The 19767-nt window shown below is 40.8% G+C and overlaps 1 long non-coding RNA gene across 1 annotated transcript; it reads right to left on the bottom strand.

Moving 5' to 3' along the window:
* Positions 1–7035: 7035 nt before the first annotated feature.
* On the bottom strand, positions 7036–19526 carry LOC127042916 (uncharacterized). The gene is made up of 3 exons (XR_007772103.1): positions 19465–19526; positions 11209–11333; positions 7036–9535 (listed from the first exon to the last, which is right to left on the bottom strand). It is a non-coding gene; the product is annotated as an uncharacterized LOC127042916 (long non-coding RNA).
* Positions 19527–19767: the final 241 nt, after the last annotated feature.

The raw sequence follows: 19767 nt of genomic DNA, 5'->3' as shown, positions 1-19767 counted from the left end.
AGATTGAGAGGAATAGGGAATCAAGTTCTCCTTCGTATCTGGTGAAAGTGAAGGGGTTAATTTTTAAACCAATGATAAATTACTTCCAATCCCTGAGAGATGCAATAGTCTGTATCAATGCACTGAAGAATTTAAAACTCACTTAATGTGGAATGAAAATTCATTCTAAAAATCTATTTTATGGCTACACACACTGAGTAAGAATGATAAAACAGACAAGGCAAAATCTTCAGGACACAGCCTATCACACATGTATGTTCTCAATCTCTCTCTCTCTCTCTCTCTCCCTCTGTGTGTGTGTGTATATATATATAAATATATGATTGATAGGATGCTTTAAAGTGGGCCCGAAGGCCCACAAGATAGGCTGAGCAGGTGATCACATGCTTGATGCATGAGCAAGGGGGGCTCAGAAGGTGGGTGAATGAAGTCAGCACACTGGAGCTGGGTGGATAAACCCCCCCTTGCACTCAAACTTGAAAAGTGCGGATAAAAAAGTTCTCAGTACTGATAAGGAAGCTGCTTGTGTGCCAGGAACTGCTCAAGGCCATGAATTTTGTGATCAAATGCTTCACCAGGTGCAGTTAATTAACCGCAGGCAATTAAATGCTTTAACTGTGATGTAAACTTGCTTATATAAATTTGTGCTGTATTGAAGAAAGGGGGGGCTGGTTCTGGTTCTCTGTGGAGAACGGGCTTGTTCTTTGTTGTTTGTGTGCATGCATCAATAAATAACTTTGTTTCGGACTTTACTGGGTTTTCTGCCTCTCTTGCGGTCAGACAACGAACCTGAAAAGTCTGGGATAAAGATAACCCCGATATATACATACATTTATTGTGTACAGAAACAGAATAGAAAATGTCATATTTTAAACTATTGTCAGGGACTATCCAGGAAGATCCTTGGAACCAGAATAAAATTAATGGTAGGCATACAAAATGGTAAGAGGAATGATGCCCAATGGCTCTTTTCAGGTTCTACATGACTACACTGGGGATACCTCCAGTATCCCTCTCAGTTTCATAAAAGTGACATAACAACACTGTGCAGGAAAGAACGTGAGGCACCATATTTTAAAGGCTTGCTTAAAAACAAAAATTGGCAACATCATGCATGCGCACATGAACTCTGAAATTTACTTTCCAATACCTAGCTAAAGAGTGGGCTATAACTGGTTTTCAAGCTAGTTCAGTGAATTTCAATTTTCAACAATGTTTACACATTCCTGGTATACACTCTGCTGTATTTACATTCATGCATTAAGTTCCTGCCTGGGTGTGCAAGCGGGGACAATGAAAGCACCTTTTCCCCTCATGTCCCACCTGCAGAGGCAGAGAACAATCACAGCTCTTGAGATTATACAAAGACTGTATAATGTTACTGCCCATAGACGACTGGTGCCACCTGATGGGGGGTGGGGGGGCAATGTAAAGGGGAGGAAATGTGACCACCCCATGTGTCTCCTCTGGGAGGAACTTCCTTGAGACAAGGCAGCCAATCCTGCCAGCTCCTGCAGGAATGAGGCCACAGGAGAAGGAAGCAAATGCTGCTAAGGCCAGTCCCAGTCTGGGGAAACTCACAGCACTAGTGTCTTCCCACAGCTCATGGACACCTCAACAGGGGAGGCACGGGACATGAACAATGCCCTTACTTTGGCTGAGCAGAGGCCAGGGAATCTGCTCCCAGTGACTTTCCCACTGACCCCCCTATCCTGCACCTGACCCAGGGCTCTAGCACTTTCCCAGCCTCACCAGAGTTACCTGTGGGAAACTCTGTCCTTCTCCTGCTGTGCCTCTACTACCACCAGGGGTGGCTCTAGACATTTCACCACTCCAAGCACAGTGTTATGCTGCAGAGGGCGCTCTGTCAGTCGCCGATCCCGTGGCTCCGGTGGACGTCCCACAGGCATGCCTGCGGAGGGTCCGCTGGTCCCGTGGCTCCAGTGAACCTCCTGCAGGGGATCCATGAGACCAGCGGACCCTCCGCAGGCAAGCCGCTGAAGGAAGCCTGCCTGCCGCCCTCCCGGCGACCGGCAGAGCGCCTTCTGCGGCATACCGCCCCAAGCATGAGCTTGGCATGCTGGGGCTGGAGCTGCCCCTGACTACCCCCAGCACATTCAGCTGCTCTCCCTGGCAGCTGGTCCTGGGCAGGGAGCGGGACCGAGCCACTTCTCATGCTGGCTGAAGCTGGCTGCTCCTGGTCTCTGCATCTGTTCAGCATGGCAGCTGCCTGACAGTGAGTCCATATGGAGAAGCAGCGGCAGCCCGCTTCCTCTGCTCCCCGTCTGGGCCTGGTGGCCAGGGAGCAAAGGGGGCAGGCTGACACTGCTTCCCATTAGGCAGCCATTACACTGCAAGAGCAATCCAGAGCTGCCGGCATGAGAAGCGGCTGGTCCTGCCCCTTCTGCTCCCTGTCTGGGCCTGGCTACTTGCCAGGATCTTGCCAGGAGCAGGCACAGCAGGAAAAGGACAGAGCCCCTCTTGCTCTCCCCAGGCAGGCCAAGCAGAAATCTTGGGGGATGGTTAACTCTGCATGTCTCCCCTATGTATCATCTGTGTTAACACCTATAGTGTTACCAGCCAGGCCATGCCAAAAGGGGAGGCCTTTCTGGAGTTAACACAGATCTGTTCCTATAAGGCAAATCATAACACTCAGTCTTTATTCAAGCACAATGCTCCCTTGGACTGAACCATCCTCTAATTTACACATGTCCTGCTGTGGAGGCTGAAGGGACTTCAGCAGAGAAGATGATAGCAGAATTCAATGTGGGTTTTGCCAGAGAAGATGCATAATAAAAAGGAAGTGAGGATTTCAGATTGTGGACTGATAGGAGTATCTTACAGGACTTGTGAAAGTGACCCATTCACTAGTGTTAAGCTGTTACAGAGCTGAAGAGCTTACAGTATAAGTAGGTAGACAGACAAAGGCTGGAAAAGGAAACAGAGGTACTGAAAGCTGGTGAAGTGATTTGGCCATAGCTATACAGAACAGCAGTGGCAAAGCTAGTAACAGAACCAAGGTTTTCTGGTTCATAGTCCTGTGCTTTGTCTTCAGGCCTCTGGGTGAAATCCTGCCTCTACTGACGTTAATAGGAGTACTCCCAGTGACTTTGATGGGGTCAGTTTGCTACCCTGGATTGTTCTGTTACTCAGTAATTCTAGCTAAGAATTATCATGGACTAGAAAATCAGCAGAACAAATCCATTTATTTGTTTCATAAGAGAAAATAGCTTTTGTATCGTATCCATATTTAAGTTTTGAAGAAAATGTAAACAATTCAAACATTAAATACAGCATGTGGCAAAAAGGGGAAAAGATTATGTGTTTTATTGATTTATATTGTTGATTTGAATAAAATGGACTTATTCACAGTCAAAAAGAATGAAGTCCTAAAGGAAATCAATAATTTTCAATTGTAAGGAGTCAGCAGACACATGTTCCCATGCTTCTAGGGGTAAAACCTGAGGGAGAACCATGAATTAATTAATTTACCATTTAGTTCATTATATAATCAAAATTATTCATTTGATGCGCTGTAATTGTAATATTTGGGCCCAGCAAAGAAGGAGATAGACATAGACACAGAGGGAGCTGTTAGAAACACTGTTGTCTGCGGTGGTGGTGGTTTTATTGTTCTTGCAGCAAAACTGAAAACAACATGAATATGAGACTTCGCACTAGGGGAGGGAGATGAAGTACTCAAACATTTAAAGGGACAGGACATCACGTTCCTCCACCATACTTTAAAAAACTTCCCAAATATGCATACATTGTTGTTTACGTGGTTAACTTAAGACATTATATAACCAAACTAATAATTGTGGGTAGAGTACTGCAGACTTTCAAATTTCAAGGGATTATTCTGCCCTGGAATAGCAACTAACTTACTAAACAATTTCATAGGCACACCACTTCTTTTTGCACACTCTTGGGAAAACAGAGTGATGGTGATGTGCCAGTGTCCTGAACAACAGGAACAGCTGGTAGTAAAGCATCTACTGGATTTCGTACCAAAGTTTCTCCAAACAAGTCATCAAAATTAGAAGTTGTAACAGAAGAAGGTTTGATCAGAGAAGCAGAAAGTCCTGCTGGAACATCTCCAGATTTGTTAAGGCTGCAACTGCTCCATATATCATTTCCTTTCCATAAAATACTGCCACGTAGTTTTATCACAAATGAAACAAGTCCCAGGAATTTTACAAGTTCTGCAAGTACTGATTTCATTACACATCCTAGATATGCACACTAAGTCTCCTAACTGAAAAAGAATGATAACAAGTCTTGAGTCAATCGAGCTACATAGATCGGGATTTGGCTACACATGAGGCAATATCAGGATGTAGCTGGTCCCAACAAGTTTGCAAAATCTTTAAAAAAAAAAAAAGTTGCTACTACCCAGAAGGCACCTATATGTGGTGTGTTCCTGTAGACGAGCAAGTATTGTCCAGTTTCTGTTGATGGCTCAAAATAGACTTGATGCTTTTAATGCATGCTTAAGTATCTGTACAAAGCATTCTGCTAGTCCGTGTGTAGAAGGATGGTATGGAGCAGAGCATATCTGCTGAATTACATTTGAAACTAGGAATTTTCACTCATCAACTGTAAAGGTAAACTGAACTGGATAAACAAGGTATGAAGATGTCTAATGAGCCAGTGGTACTGGAACAATTTTTACAGTGAGGATGCTGAAAGCCAGTGGTCCCAAACTTTTTACCTCACACCCCTCCTTACCCCTGTCTATGCCCCCTCTCCCCAGAGCTGGGGCCAGTACTGGGCCATGACTCCAGAGGGATGAGGGATGGGGTTCGGACAGGGGTAAAGGGTCTGAGTCTTGGATCACTGTTGGGGGTGAGAGCAGAGCCTTGAGCATGGCTCCAGAGGCCCTGGCATCCCACGTGCGGGACCAGTACCAGAGTCCCAGGCATGGGGCCAGCAGCTGGGACTCTGCACAAAAACTGGGGGTGCTGCAGCACCTTAGCTCCTATGCCTATGTAATGGTCTTAGTAGCTATCATGTAGTAGTTCTGAAAACTTCTGGCCATTTTGAATGGGCATTGATTATGACCAAAACCATACAACCTTCTAAAGGTCTGGCAAAGTCCACATGAATACACAGCCAAGGAGTCTGAGGACATGACCAAGGGCATAGATGAGCTGGGCCAGGATCATGCTGGATTTGCTGACATGTAGTACAGCACTTTGTCATGCTCTCAATATCTTTTTCAATCTCTGGCTACCAGACACGACTCCAGGATATAACCTTCATCCATCCAGTGCCAAAATGACCTTTGCAAAGAGCTTCCAAAACCTGAGATTGACGAGATTTCGGAATGATCACTTGCACTATTATTCACAGATAATTCACATCGACTTGACATGAATTATGTAAACTGGTGATTCTTGTGATCCAGTGCTCTACCCTGTAGTACCATTCCTTTCACAAAGAAAGCACAATATTTTCTTTGTAGATATCTGTTCTATTAATGGGCAACCAACCCATCAAATTGAGATAGATCACTTCGTCTGAAATGTCTTTGGGTTGATGAGAGTTTGAGAATGGCAGTGTGACAGCCTATCAGCATTGCCATGTTGAATACCTTTATGGAATTGTATAGTAGAGGAATATGCTGAAAGTAGCAATGCCCATGATTGTATACAAGCAGCAGCTAATGATGGAATTCCATGTTTCAGTCCAAAAATTGAAATTAATGGACAATGATCCATTAGCAAGGTAAAATTTCTACCATATAGATAAGTATGAAACTTACGAATTCTGATGATAATGCAGAGAGCTTCTCACTCTATTTGTGCATAGTTCTTCTCAGTGTGGTGAATGTTCATGAAGTGAAAGCAATCAGGAAAAAAGTAGGAAAGAACTGCATTCACAAATTATCACATGCCAATTGCAATGGTAGTGACAATAAAAAGTGCATAAGAAGCAATTTCTTTGCTTCTTTAAAAACACAGTAACAATCTTTAATGCATTTACATTTTTTTCTTTGCTTGTCGCCAAGATTGTAGCCAGATATGTAGAAATTTACCATAGTAGTTTAAGTATCAGAGGGGTAGCCGTGTTAGTCTGGATCTGCAAAGAATCCTGTGGCACCTTATAGACTAACAGACGTTTTGGAGCATGAGCTTTCGTGGGTGAATACCCAGTTCTTCAGATGCATAGTAGTTTAACAGTCCTAAGAATGAATGTAAACTTGACACATTCTCTGACAGGGGCACTTCAGGAACAACCTTCTTTTTCTCTGGCAATTTTCTTAGCCTATGGCATCAATTACATGTACAACATATTCAGCTGCAGGTTCAGTCCCTTCAGGGTCTCATCCCATGGCTTTTTGGAACAGAGCTGTGCCACTGTGATACTAAAAGGCAATCTGTTATAACAAAATAAGCCTTTTTGCATGTTGATTGCAAGATAGTTGCAAGATGCCAAATCAATCTCCATTTGTAGGTATACACTAGGCAAATCCAATTTACTGAAACGCTGTCCACTACTCAGAGTAGCAAACAAAACTTCAGTATGAGGTAGTGGATAATGGTCTGCACATGTGTCAAGGTTTTTTCCCCACTTTGAACTTTAGAGTACAAGGAGTGGGGACCTGCATGAACACTTCTAAGCTTAATTACTAGCTTAGGTCTGGTACCGCTGCCACCAGCTAGAATTTAGTGTCTGGCACACTTTCTGTTCCCCCAAAACCTTCCCTGGGAACCCAGACCCAAACCCCTTGGGTCTTAAAACAAGGAGAAATTAACCATCCCCCTCCTTTTCCCCGCAGACTTTCCCCTTCCTGGGTTGCCTTGAGAGGCTTCACACAAATCCAAAATCCTTGGATCTTAAAACAAAGAGGAATTAACCATCCCCCTCCTTTCCCCCACCCATCCCTGGTGAGTTCACACCCAATCCCTTGGATGTTAAAACAAGGAAAAATCAATCAGGTTCTTAAAAAGAAAGCTTTTAATTAAAGAAAGAAAAGGTAAAATTATCTCTGCAAAATCAGGATGGAAAATGCTTTACAGGGTACTCAGATTCATATAGACCAGAGGGACTCTCCCCTCAGCCTTAGATTCAAAGTTACAGCAAACAGAGGTAAAAATCCTTCCAACAGAAAGAAACCTTTACAAGTTGAGAAACCAAACATAAGACTAATCCGCCTTGCCTGGCTATTACTTACATTTTGAAACATGAAAGACTGATTCAGAAAGATTGGGAGAGCCTGGAATGATATCCCGTCCCTCTCAGTCTCGAGAGCGAACAACGAACAACACAAAAAGCACAAACAAAGACTTCCCTCCACCAAGATTTGAAAGTATCTTGTCCCCTTATTGGTCCTCTGGTCAGGTGTCAGCCAGGTTTACTGAGCTTCTTAACCCTTTACAGGTAAAAGAGACATTAACCCCTAACCATTTGTTTATGACAACATGAAACTGGATTCATAGTCAATTTGAAATAGCCACATATTCATACTGAGCCATCTTTCTTGATCATTGGTACAATGGGTGTAGCTCACTCACTCTGTGAAACTGGTGACAGGACTCCAGTGTTCATTAAGTGGTCCAAAACACCTTTCTCCAGAAGCTTCAGAACATACGGCATAACTCTGGGCTTGGAATGTTGTGGCTGGCTATCAGACTTAAAAGTGAGCTTCACTGACATGTTGCTTATCTGTCCAATCTCTTATTCAAAAACTTTGGAGGATCTGTCTAGTATTTCTTGAAGATTTTGGGGTGCTTTGGTGAAACCTTGATCTCGGTTCAATTCACCTTGAGCCTCTCAAGCCAAGAACTTTTAATCACAAAAAAGAGGAAAACAACAGATTGTCTATCTAGTTGAACTTTCACCTGGATTATCCCCTTTGGGGTCAACTTTTCTCCTTTATATGTCTTTCTTCCAGAGGAACTTGTGACACAATGTGGTGATAAATAGATTATGAAATCAGTGAGATTGTAGTTCTGGTATCAAGCTCCAGTCTGCATCTATCTTACACAACCTACATTGACTTCTAATTTATTTTGGAGTACAGTCTATAATACTTAAAAGGGTATCTATCAGATACAGTGTTGTATACTGACAAAAAGGAGTTTACGGGTAACAATTTTTATGGTTTACACAAAGTACTGTTAAAATTAATGAGAAACTAAAATTGCTCCAAAGCATCCGCAAATAGTCACATGAGCTCATGTCACTTTTGGATGACAGGAGACTATTAATATTGGTGGTTAAACTGCTTTTGGAGAAGGCAAAAGATTAGTGAAACTTTTATTCAAAGCTTGATCCAAATTCTCCTTCTGCCCTATCCTCTCAAATGTGATGTTATATGATTAAAATATGAGTATGTAGACCATTGTTGCTACCACTGTTATATAATTGCAGCAAATCTTGGACAAAGTATGTCATGTAAACTGTCTATGAAAATGTTATGATTTGCTGAATATGATTATACTATTTGAATGCATGTATCATTTTTGTATACGAAGTTATGAATATTGACCATGTACCTGTATTTCAAATGTGTTTGCTCATGTGGTAATACCCAGAAGGTATTTAGCCTGCACATCTTGAAGGGACTATTCAGGTTAAATGGCCCATCAAGGAACACTTAACTCACAATGGAGCATGGAATACATCTATCCACACCTGATGGACTTTCATGTGAACGTTCTAATTAAAGTATGGGTGATGGCCCCTGCTATGACTCAGGGGAGCAGGCAAGAGCATGTGACGAGACCATGTGACACTAAACTCCATCTTGTTACCCGTATTTTTCCACAAGCTGTGGGGACGACTTTGTTTGAAACACTGAGTTTCCCTCCATGTGGCAGGAGCTATAAAAGACCCTGAAAACATCTCCATTTTGCCTCTTTCCTGCTCAAATCTCTGGACTATGAACTTGTACTAATGGGAACATTCTAACCAAGGGACTGAGGATCTTCCAGTGATTTGGGAGCAATCGAAGACTTAACAAGCTAGACGTTTATTTAATCACTGCTACAAGTCTGATCCAATAACTTTGCAATTAGTGTACATATTTGATTCCTGTAACCAATTTTAACTCTCACCTTTCTTTCTTTCTTTTTATAATAAACCTTTAGATTTTAGATAATAAAGGATTGGCAGCAGTGTGATTATTATGTAAGATCTGAGTTGTATATTGACTTGGGTATGTAGCTGGTCCTTTGGAATCAGAAGAACATTTTGATGAAATTGGTTTTAAATAATCACTCATCATTAAGTTTAGTTTTTTTGGTGATGAAACAAGAACAGGAATACGTAAGGAGACTGCTTCTCTGACTTCTTGTTAGCCAGTGTGGTGAAACAGAAGTTTACTTTTGTTGTTGGTCTGATATATCTTATGCAAGAATAACCACCAGTTTTGGGGTGGTATCTCAGCAGTTTGTCTTGAATTTAGTATTCTCAGTTGTGACTCACTGAGGCATGGTGACACCAAGGCTCACAATTTTTTTCTTAGCTTTCTGTTTTTGAACATTTCCAGATGCTTTCAACTTCCTGATTTGGGCTGCAGTTGGAACTGAAAGGAAGAAAATACAGAAATACCACATGAAAAGTTGCCTTATTTAGATATCTATCCTGATTTTACCTCAAATATTCAGATATTATGCATATAAGCTTTATGGTTCTTATCCAACTTGAATCTTGGAACCAAACCTCTGAAATTTCTGCAGTTCACCCATCACTAATTAAAATAACTACTTGAAACTCTCTGTTGCTAAATCTTCTAAAAGAAATCTGCTTAGTGAAAGGCATGCTCATCACTTTCCTTGCATACAGGTAACTGTATTTATTTTGTCATTATATATTCATGAAGCAATAGAATTTGTTCTGCCAAACTAATTTCCTCAATCAGACAAGAGCAATTCACAAAGAAGGCATATCATAGGCAGCTTAACAGCTGCTTCTCAGTGTGTTATTCCTTGGAGACTTTTTAGTGATATATAGAAATGTCATCCCACTTTGGGCAACTTTAACAAACTGTTTTGCTAACAACAAAATAAAACGAGAATTATACAACTTCCTTTTCCATTTTGTGTCTGTATGAAAAAGAAATGTATCCTAACAAACCAACTTGTGTGCTTGTGTATGAAGTTTTAGCACCTGGATTCCTTTGATTTAGTGTCTCTCTCACACAAACAGCAAAAGACACAGATTTCCAGGCTTCCAAATTTTCACTGTGGGTGCGATTTTCAAAAGAACCTCACTAATTTAGGAGTACAAGTCTACTTGAAAACATGCCTTCAAAATTTGCAAGCACATATATTTGCATGCCCAAAAAACAAAATAGGCATCATCATATTTAAATTGTGAACTTAGTGTGAAGAGCTGTGGGAGTTTGTATTTGGCCACAATTTGAGATTTTTGGAACTTCAGTCCTTAAAAGTTTCTTTATATGCAAACAAGTTTCAGAGTGGCAGCTGTGTTAGTCTGTACCAGCAAAAAGAACAAGGAGTATTTGTGGCACCTTAGAGACTAATAAATTTATTTGGGCATAAGCTTTCGTGGGCTAAAACCCACTTCATCAGAGGCATGCAGTGGAAAATACTGTTGGAAGATATTTGAAGATATATATACACAGAGAACATGAAAAAATGGGGGTTGCCATACCAACTCTAATGAGACTAATTAGTTAAAGTGGGCTATTATCAGCAAAAGAAAAAGAATGTTTGTAGTGATAATCAGGATGGCCCATTTTATACAGTTGACAAGAAGGTGTGAGTAACAGTAGGGAAAATTAGCATGGGGGAATAGTTTTTAATTTGTGTAATGGCCCATCCACTCCCAGTCTTTATTCAAGCCTAATTTAATGGTGTCTTCCTACTGTATTTTCCACTGCATGCATCTGATTAAGTGGGTTTTAGCCCATGAAAGCTTATGCCCAAATAAATGTGTTAGTCTCTAAGGTGCCACAATTACTCCTCATTCTTTTTATATGCAAAGGTATCCAAAAGCTTAAGAAATTTAACAGTTCACATGTAGTTGTACTGCAGCTTTGCAATCTGCCCTGAATATCAAGGCAACTCACAGCTTTTCCTTTCCAGGGGCAACCTGGAAAATGAACTGTGACTCAGAGAATGACAACCTTTCCTGCTAAGTCTCTTGATTTCCAGAAGGACCTGAGAGTAAGTTATTTCACCCATTTTCATGGAGCAGCTTACTTCTCCCATATGTCTGGAGAGCTACACTCACCAGAATAGCTCTCATTCTCTCTCAGACCCACTTCTCATCTACTTCCCCTTACATAGGAGAGGGAGTATCAAGCATGTATCTCCTGCTGTCCGCCACTTTTTCCAGAGCCACAGTATGGGCAGAACCTAAGAGGGAAATAAGGGGTAATCCAGTTATCAATACTGATGTTGCTTTTATATTTAACATTTATCATAGATATTCTGATTACTATGATTATTAGGGCAATATAAGATTAATATATTTTAAGGCCAGAAGGGATTGCTGTGATCTTCATCTGACATCTTGTATAACACAGACCATAAATTCCTTTGTATTAATTCTTGTTTCAAATCCAACAACTGTGGCTGAAATAGAGCAAACTTCTAGAAAAAACATCTGACCTTGATTTAAAGATTGCCAGTACTGAAGAATACCACCACAATATTTGATAATTGTTCCAAAAGCTGATTAAAAATTTGCACCAAAAATTTATTTAGCTTCAGCTTCCAGTCACTGGAACATTGCATACCTTTGTCTGTTAAAACGAAGAGCCCTCAATGAGCAAATGTCTTTTCCCCATGTAAATACTTCTAGCTAGACTATGATCAAGTCACCACTTACCCCTTATACATCCAAGCATTGTGTTAGCCCTTTGGGGCACAGTGTAGTATTGGGACCTCATGTTTAGCTTATTATCTGCCATGTTCCTCAAGTTTTTGGAAAGTCACTGCTCCCGAGGATAAAATCTCTGACCTTGCAAGTATTCTATTCCTTGTTGCTAGATGCATATTGTTTGCTTGCTCCTCAGTTTATCAAGAGATCCAGATTGCTCTGTACCAGTGACTCATGCTCTCCATCATTTACCACTCCTCTGCTCTTGGGTCATCTGAAAACTTTACCAGAAATGAGTTTATCTTTTATTCCAGGTCACTGATAAAAAAAAAAAATCATAGGACCTAGAACTAATCCCTGTGGAATCTCACTGGACAAACATGCACTTGATGATTCCCTGTTTTGAGACCTATGAGTAGGTCAGTTTTTAATCCATTTACCATGTGCCATGTTGATTTTGTATCATTCTAGTTTTTTAATCATAATGTTGTGTGGGACTAAGTCAAAGTATATTACATATTATGCAATATATCAGGAATAGGCAAACTATGGCTCATGTGTTGAAGGCAGCACGAGAGCTGATTTTCAGTGGCACTCACACTGCCCGGGTCCTGGCCACCGGTCCGGGAGGCTCTGCATTTTAATTTAATTTTAAAAGAAGCTTCTTAAATATTTTATATACCTTATTTACTTTACATACAACAATAGTTTAGTTATATATTATAGACTTAAAGAAAGAGACCTTCTAAAAACATTAAAATGTATTACTGACACACGAAACCTTAAATTAGAGTGAATAAATGAAGACTCGGCACACCACTTCTGAAAGGTTGCCGACCCCTGTAATATATGATGCAATATATGTTATATTACATAATCAAAACAACCATTCAACAAATCTTAACTTTCCAAAATCCCACAATAACGCACAAACTCTCCCAGTTTACTTACTGGTGGTTTGTTGTGATGTGTATAGAGTGCTGTGGGTTTCTCCTTAGATGGAGGCTAACATGAAATACATATACAGTGGTATTACTAGATGAAAGATTCTCTCTTTCTATAGTTGCACAGGCATCTATTCTATTTTATTGTATAGTAATATTTTGGTTACCTGTGGCACCTAGAGGACCTCAAAATACCTTACAAATAATAACTGAAGAATATTAGCCTCATCCTCCTCATTTTACAGATGGGACAACAGAGGCAAACAGAGGTTAGGTGACTTTGGCCAAGGCTGTACAGTAGGGTGGCACAATTCCTCTCTCACGTGAGTGTAACTCCCCTAAAGTTAGTGGAGTCACCAAGGTACCAAACCAAGGAAATTGAGACCTGACGTGTTGATTCTACTCATTTATACCAGTGTAACTCAATTAATTTCAGTGGGGTTATTCCTGAGTTACATACTTTTGTCAGTGCTTAGAGAATCAAGCCCAAAGTCCTTAGCAGACCAGGATACAGATGCCACTTCTCTCAGCTACCAGCTTGGTGCCTTAACCACATTAGCCTCCTAATTGGCATTTGTTAAAAAGCACTTGGCTTGTTTATTTGTTTAATCTCAGTTAATTATTTAAGCCCCAACACTGCAATTGCTTAACCACATGAGTAACTGTTCACATGAGTTAAACCCACTGAAATCCATAACACACTTACACAATTGCATCTGGGTGTTCGTTTTTTTAGCTAGCTTTGCTAAATACTAAAATACACGGACTTCTTTTCTCCCAGTCCCTTATAAGGCATTGTTAGTCAGTTTTCATCTCTATTATTTTTGCATTCAAAAAATATCAGCTGTGATACGGGTAGCAGAGGTGAGTTTTGAAAGCAAAATTTACTCCGGATGATAACTCTAGGGTACATCACTCTGTACAAAATGATAACCAATCCCATAATGGAGAAGGAGGATTTTCACTAGAAATTATTTGTTTGCAAATGTAAAGGTTACAAATTATCATGTTATTTAATTTGTTGACACTGAGACCACAAGGCAACTATCTTTGCTTGCATGTTATTTTCTTTGTTCTCAGAAGAAACACTCCTTGTGGGCAATGACTCCTTTATTTAATACTCTGTGAACCATACTCAGCTCTCGGTTATATTGGTTTTACATGGATATAATGCCAATAGAGTTACTCTTGATATCCACTTCTGTAAGTTAGAACAGAATTAGGTCTAATATACTCAGCCCCTGGATGCCTTTCATGACTACAATCAAGTCAGTCTAGTATATGTAATCTAAAAGAAAATTGAAAAATACATTTTGAAAATGAATAGCACACTTTTATTATAGTTATTTTTATTAGAGAGTACAGCTTATGTTATTTTATTATTTGTTCTGCTCTATAAATAAGACGGTACATACAATAAGGTTGTGCTGGTCAAGGCAATCAATATAACATTCACTGAGACTATTTTTCTTATTTTATTTTTCCTATTTTATACACCATATTTTTTTAAACAAAAATAAAAACCAGAGAAATAAACCTTAATCAGATGCTTTTCTACTGTCCCTATTTTTAAAAAAAGAGAATTAGTTCTGATACAGTTCAAAACCTTCAAACTTGTCTACAAAATGATCTTGAACCATTTTTTTCCTTTTTGTGTGTGTGTTTGAGTGTCTGCAATAGATATACAGAAGATTTCATTCTCTATACCTTCGCTCAGAGGAGATGCACCAGCAATGAAAGATTCTTTATATATAGCCCAATGTATCTTCTCCTTATTCGGTAGGAACTGGTGCTTAACAAGGTCTCAGGGAACTACAATCACTTCAGTCGTTGGCCTCTAGCATGAAAATGTTAACTGTGATGTGAACATTTCTCTATTACAACCTAGACCACCAATTCAAGTTACCTGAAGCTGAAAGCATTTATTCTCCGTTAACAATTTTTTGAACCCACCAGTGACTCTCAAAATTGTAGCTATGACTATAGAAAATACAACCATGAAAAATCTGTCTGTGCCTTCCAGATATTTTTAGGTCTCTCCAGTGGTAGCCATTAACAAAACAGTATTTACCACACCACACCACCATATCAGAGATGCAATGGTATTTCTCCTTAATTAGGTGTCTCAGCCACAATGTGGCTGGGTTTCTATTTTTTATTTCAGTAGATTTCTCATGCTTGAACTGTTTCTCTTCTCATGTTGCTACCAAACCATGTATAAGACAAGAGTATACAAAAGGTATTAAATAGAAATCCAGCCAGAGTTCAGTTAGTATAGCTAATTATAAATTCCCTTTCTATCAGTAGGACTCAACTGGTAAATTTATTTTGGTGTGTAATAAATGGATGATAGGTATATTGAAAAAGAAGAATTATATAACAACACTTACCCGAATCTCTGATATGGTGATGTGGTAAATAATGCCAGAAAGCAGAGCTACAGGAATAGGGTTAACACCTGTGGTGGGGTCCTAGAATAGAGAGGAGCCCTGAGCTATGGTTTGTGAGGACCAGGGATTGAGATAGAAGGTTGTGAGGGTTGGAGAGGTAGTTTAAGTGGTACTTGAACTCCCAGAAGGGAAAAGTTTGGGGAGTCAGTACCCTAGGAATGGGGAGGAATTGAAGTTGAGTATCAATCTCTTGTTTAGAGCTGAACCCAAGAAGGAGACTGAACTGTTGTGTGCCTTGGCTGGAGAACTGAGCCACAGCAGACCTATTGAGAGGATCCGGGGAAGGGATCACCTGAGATTGGTCATAACAGCTTAGAAAGTGGCCACTAAAAGAATATGAGGTAAAGTCTTCCACAACTCTGCATCTGGACAGGAGGGGTCATGCTAGACATAAGGATGTATGTTTACAGGTAATTAAAGATATGTAGAAGGCACCTATCTCTATAGTTAGATACTTAAATACAAGTGGTTCATTTTCAGTAGTGCTGAGTATCCTCAACTTCCCCTGAAATTAATGGGAGTTGCAGGTGTTCTGCATCCCTGAAAACTAGACTAAAGTTATTTATGTCCATACTGTGGAGTTAGCTATCTAACTTTTGGCATACAAATTTGGAAATTGTGTTCTCTAAGTCTCCCTAAAGAACCAGGCATTTGTAACCTCAAGTGATTGTCCCAGGTGGACAGATAGTTAAATATTAAAATTAAATCTGGTTTATTATAGGACATAATTTTTAACATCACTTCCCCAGTGTCCAATTTCAACAAAGTGTGTTTTCAAATTTTAATTGCATTTAAAATAAAACAAATAAGCATGTAGTTTCCTACCTTGGTTGAACAAGGCTGTTAACACAGAGATATGCTCCTCATAAATCCTTAGCCATTTTAAATGGCAATTTCTTATACTGTATACACATCACTCAACTCTGATGTTTTCTTCAATAAAATTGTTTTGAAGTGCTGCTTGTCATTCACACACACAATGGATATTGTCACCTATCCACATGTCTTTCTGACACAGAAAGCTTTTGACAAATCCTTCCTGATTGTCACTTTAACCTTTCAACACAAATATTCTGCATCAACCACCACTATATAAACATTTTTAAATTGTATTTCATTATGAATCATTTGAAAAAATATAAAGCCCCTTCTTCAGATTATGCTTCTATTGGTATGGCTCTTTTGCTCATTTATTTTCTAGCTTGTTGGAAATAACAGCTGTTGCAGAACAAAGATAAAGACACAAGACATAACCTTCCAGTTTTTGGCAGAACATCACACAATTTACATGAAAATTATACACATTCTTCAAGAAAGCTTTGAGCTACTAAAGTAACTTCAATACAAACTTCTTTATATGAATGCTGGCTTTTAAAAAAATGGGTTCAATTTATTTTCATCTAAAATGTACAAAAAGATGCTTAACTCAGGATATAAATGCCTTAAGAAAATATTTAAAATGTATTATATTGTCCCTATTCAAAGCCCTTTGAGTTCAGTGGAATGGTTCATCAACTTTGGCATGCTTTGGAATAGACTCTATAAAAAACTGAAAAAAAGCAAGTGAAATATAGAAAATAGTAACAGCAGATTTCACAAAGTTTAGCTTTTTCACACAGAACATAAACAACATCCCGTAATTCCCTCCCCATAACTTCCTATACCCCCCACACCTGAGTCCTTCTCAAATACCTGAGCTAATAGATGGAACTTGTAGCATATACCGAAGATCATCAGATTTAGGAAATTTGGAACCAAGGAGGGAGAAGCATGAGTTCCGAAGTCACAGTGCCCTCCTGGAAAAACATTCTGCAGCTCCTTCTACTAAACCAAGGAAGCGCCAGTCTGAGTACCACCACTGATTTTTGCTGTGGCATGCTCACCTTGGGAGAAATGTCATCTATCAGGAAGGAATTCCCAAGTCTGTGATTTACAAGTCAAAACCAACACCTTAAGCTCCAGCTGCACCATGCATTAACTGCCAGATACACTATTTACCAAGCAGAATGCCACATACAGAGGTAAATTTCATCTTCTACAGGGATTTAATATATAATGGTATACAGAGTATATTGCAGTAGTCCAGTCTAGAACTCATAAAGGCATGGATAATAATAGCATCTTCCGACTCCTAGAGGAAATGACACAGTGCCTCCTGATTAGTATTAGAGTGAAAAAAGGACATTTTGACCATTCTGGCTCCTGTCTGAGCCTCAAAAAAGAGAGGAAATTTAAAAAAAATAGCCCCAGAGTTGCACACTTGAGGAATAAATCACTTTGAAAGCTTGGACTGGATGACAATTACTACAAAAGAATTATTATTAGCATTCAGGGCTGCCCAGAGGATTCAGGGAGCCTGAGGCAAAACAATTTCAGGGGCCCCTTCCATAAAAAAATTTGCAATACTATACAACACTATATTCTTTTGGGGGCCCCTGTGGTGCCCGGGACAAATTGCCCCACTTGCTCACCCACCCCCACGGGCGGCCCTGGGAAAAATAAATCTTCTGCATCTTGGCACAAACCCAGTTTTGAGAAAACTTCTTTACAAAGTATCTCTGGTTCTCAGCATCAGCTAGTGCTAAAATGCACTAAAGCTCATTAAAAGGGTTGGACAAATATTTTCTGTCAAAACTTTTTTTGGATTGAAAACTAGGGGTTTTTAGAAAGCAGAAAAAAATCACGGACAATGTCTGCTTTCCTTCCAAATTTGTTGTGATTTTTTTAATTGAAAAGCTGCAATTAGTCTGCCAAAACCTGAATATGGTTTGAGGTTTCAGAAGCGTGTGGCCAAATACTTGCTGTTTGCTATGTTTGATTGTTTAAAGAAACAATAAAAAATTCTGCTTAAAAAAAATCCAAAACTTTTGAACCACCTAAGCTTGTGACCAAATGCCTGAGCCCATCCGGTCAGAGATTTTTCCAGGTTTCTGGTATTCTGTTGGCTTCCTTAACTCATATCTGACTCCACAACTTTTGGTTCATTTAGGTTAGAGCATAAGAACAGCCATACTGGGTCAAACCAAAGGTCCATCCAGCCTAGTATCCTGTCTACCAACAATGGCGAATGCCAAGTTCCCCAGCAGGAGTAAACCTAACAGGTAATGATCAAGTGATCTTTTTCCTGCCATCCATCTCTACCCTCTGACAAACAGAGGCTAGGGATGCCATTCCTTACCCATCCTGGCTAATAGCCATTAATGGACTTAACCTCCATACATTTATCTGTTTCGTAGAGACTGGCTCCACGGGGTCCCTCACAAACTGGAGACGGTTACTGTGGGTTTGTCTTTAGTAGAGCTTATGCACCTACTCCAAGAACTGAGCATTTGAGCTTGTTCCAGAATCTGGGATGAGCCTATGTTGTGAAAACTGAAATGCTTAAAATACCACATGAATGTGAATGGACACAGAGTGCTAAAATTAAATTAACCCAGGGGTTCTCAACCTGGGGGTCAGGACCCCTCAAGGGGTCACGAGGTTATTACTGGGAGTCGCAAGCTGTCAGCCTCCACCTCAAACCCTGCTTTGCCTTCAGCATTTATAATAGTGTTAAATATATCAAAATGTGTTTTTAATTTATAAGGGTGGGGGGGTGCAGTCCGAGGTTTGCTATGTGAAAGGGGTCACCAGTACAAAAGATTGAGAACCACTGAATAAACCACTCTGAAGCCTCAGGGAATGCTGGGGGGGGGTCTCCCTTGGTAGGGTTCAGGAGGAGGTAGGTGGTGTAGGATGATGCTCTCCTCAAGTGATCCCTCCCCCAGTGGCTAATTTTAAATGAAGCTACCCTTCCCTGACATGAATCTCCCTATGGCACTGACATTAAATATAGACTATAATTTGGCATTTGAGAAGTGAAAGTGATGTTAGCCCTAATAGAAAAGCTAACAGCTTAGCTCTTCTGCAAGCCTCAAACTGCAGAATGAGCTTTAGGGTAGGAAAGGCTGTGCCTCCCAAACAGCCTGGCCCTGCTCCCATCCGACCCCCACCCAATTCCTGCCCTCCGACTGTCCGCCCCCCTCAGAATCCACGACCCATCCCCCAGAGAGCCCCCCCAACCACCACCCCGGGACCCCACCCCTGCTTCCTGTCCCCTGAATTCCCCAACCCCTATCCACCCCCGCCTGCTGAGAGCTGATAGACCCCCGGAAAGCCCATGATCCAACCCCTCCTTTCCCTGTCCCCTGATCGCCCCCCACAACCTCCGCCCTCTCCCATCCCCTGTCTGTCCCCGGGACTCCCTGCCCCTTATCCAACCCCCCTCTTACCGCTAGCTCCCCCCTCACCCAGAGTCTCAGCATGCCACATCCAGGAGCATCCCTGAACAGCGCTGCAGCATAACTCCAGCAGGGCCTGATTTCCTCTCAGTTCAGAGCCGCTCGGTAAGGGGGCGGGGTTGCTAGCTCCAGGTCGAGTGGAGGGAGCTCAGGCCCCGCTAGAGCTCGCAGCCCCACCCCCTTACTATGCGACTCTGAGCGGGGAGGAGCTCAGGCTGCACAGGAGCCACGCTGCACCACTGTCCAGGGATGCTCCTGGATGCACTGAGGCTCCGGGAGAGGGGTGGAGGTGGG

Source organism: Gopherus flavomarginatus, chromosome 1, assembly GCF_025201925.1.
Source record: "Gopherus flavomarginatus isolate rGopFla2 chromosome 1, rGopFla2.mat.asm, whole genome shotgun sequence".
In the NCBI taxonomy this organism is placed as follows: Eukaryota; Metazoa; Chordata; order Testudines; family Testudinidae; genus Gopherus; species Gopherus flavomarginatus.
This window is presented reverse-complemented; position numbering and strand designations above follow the sequence as displayed.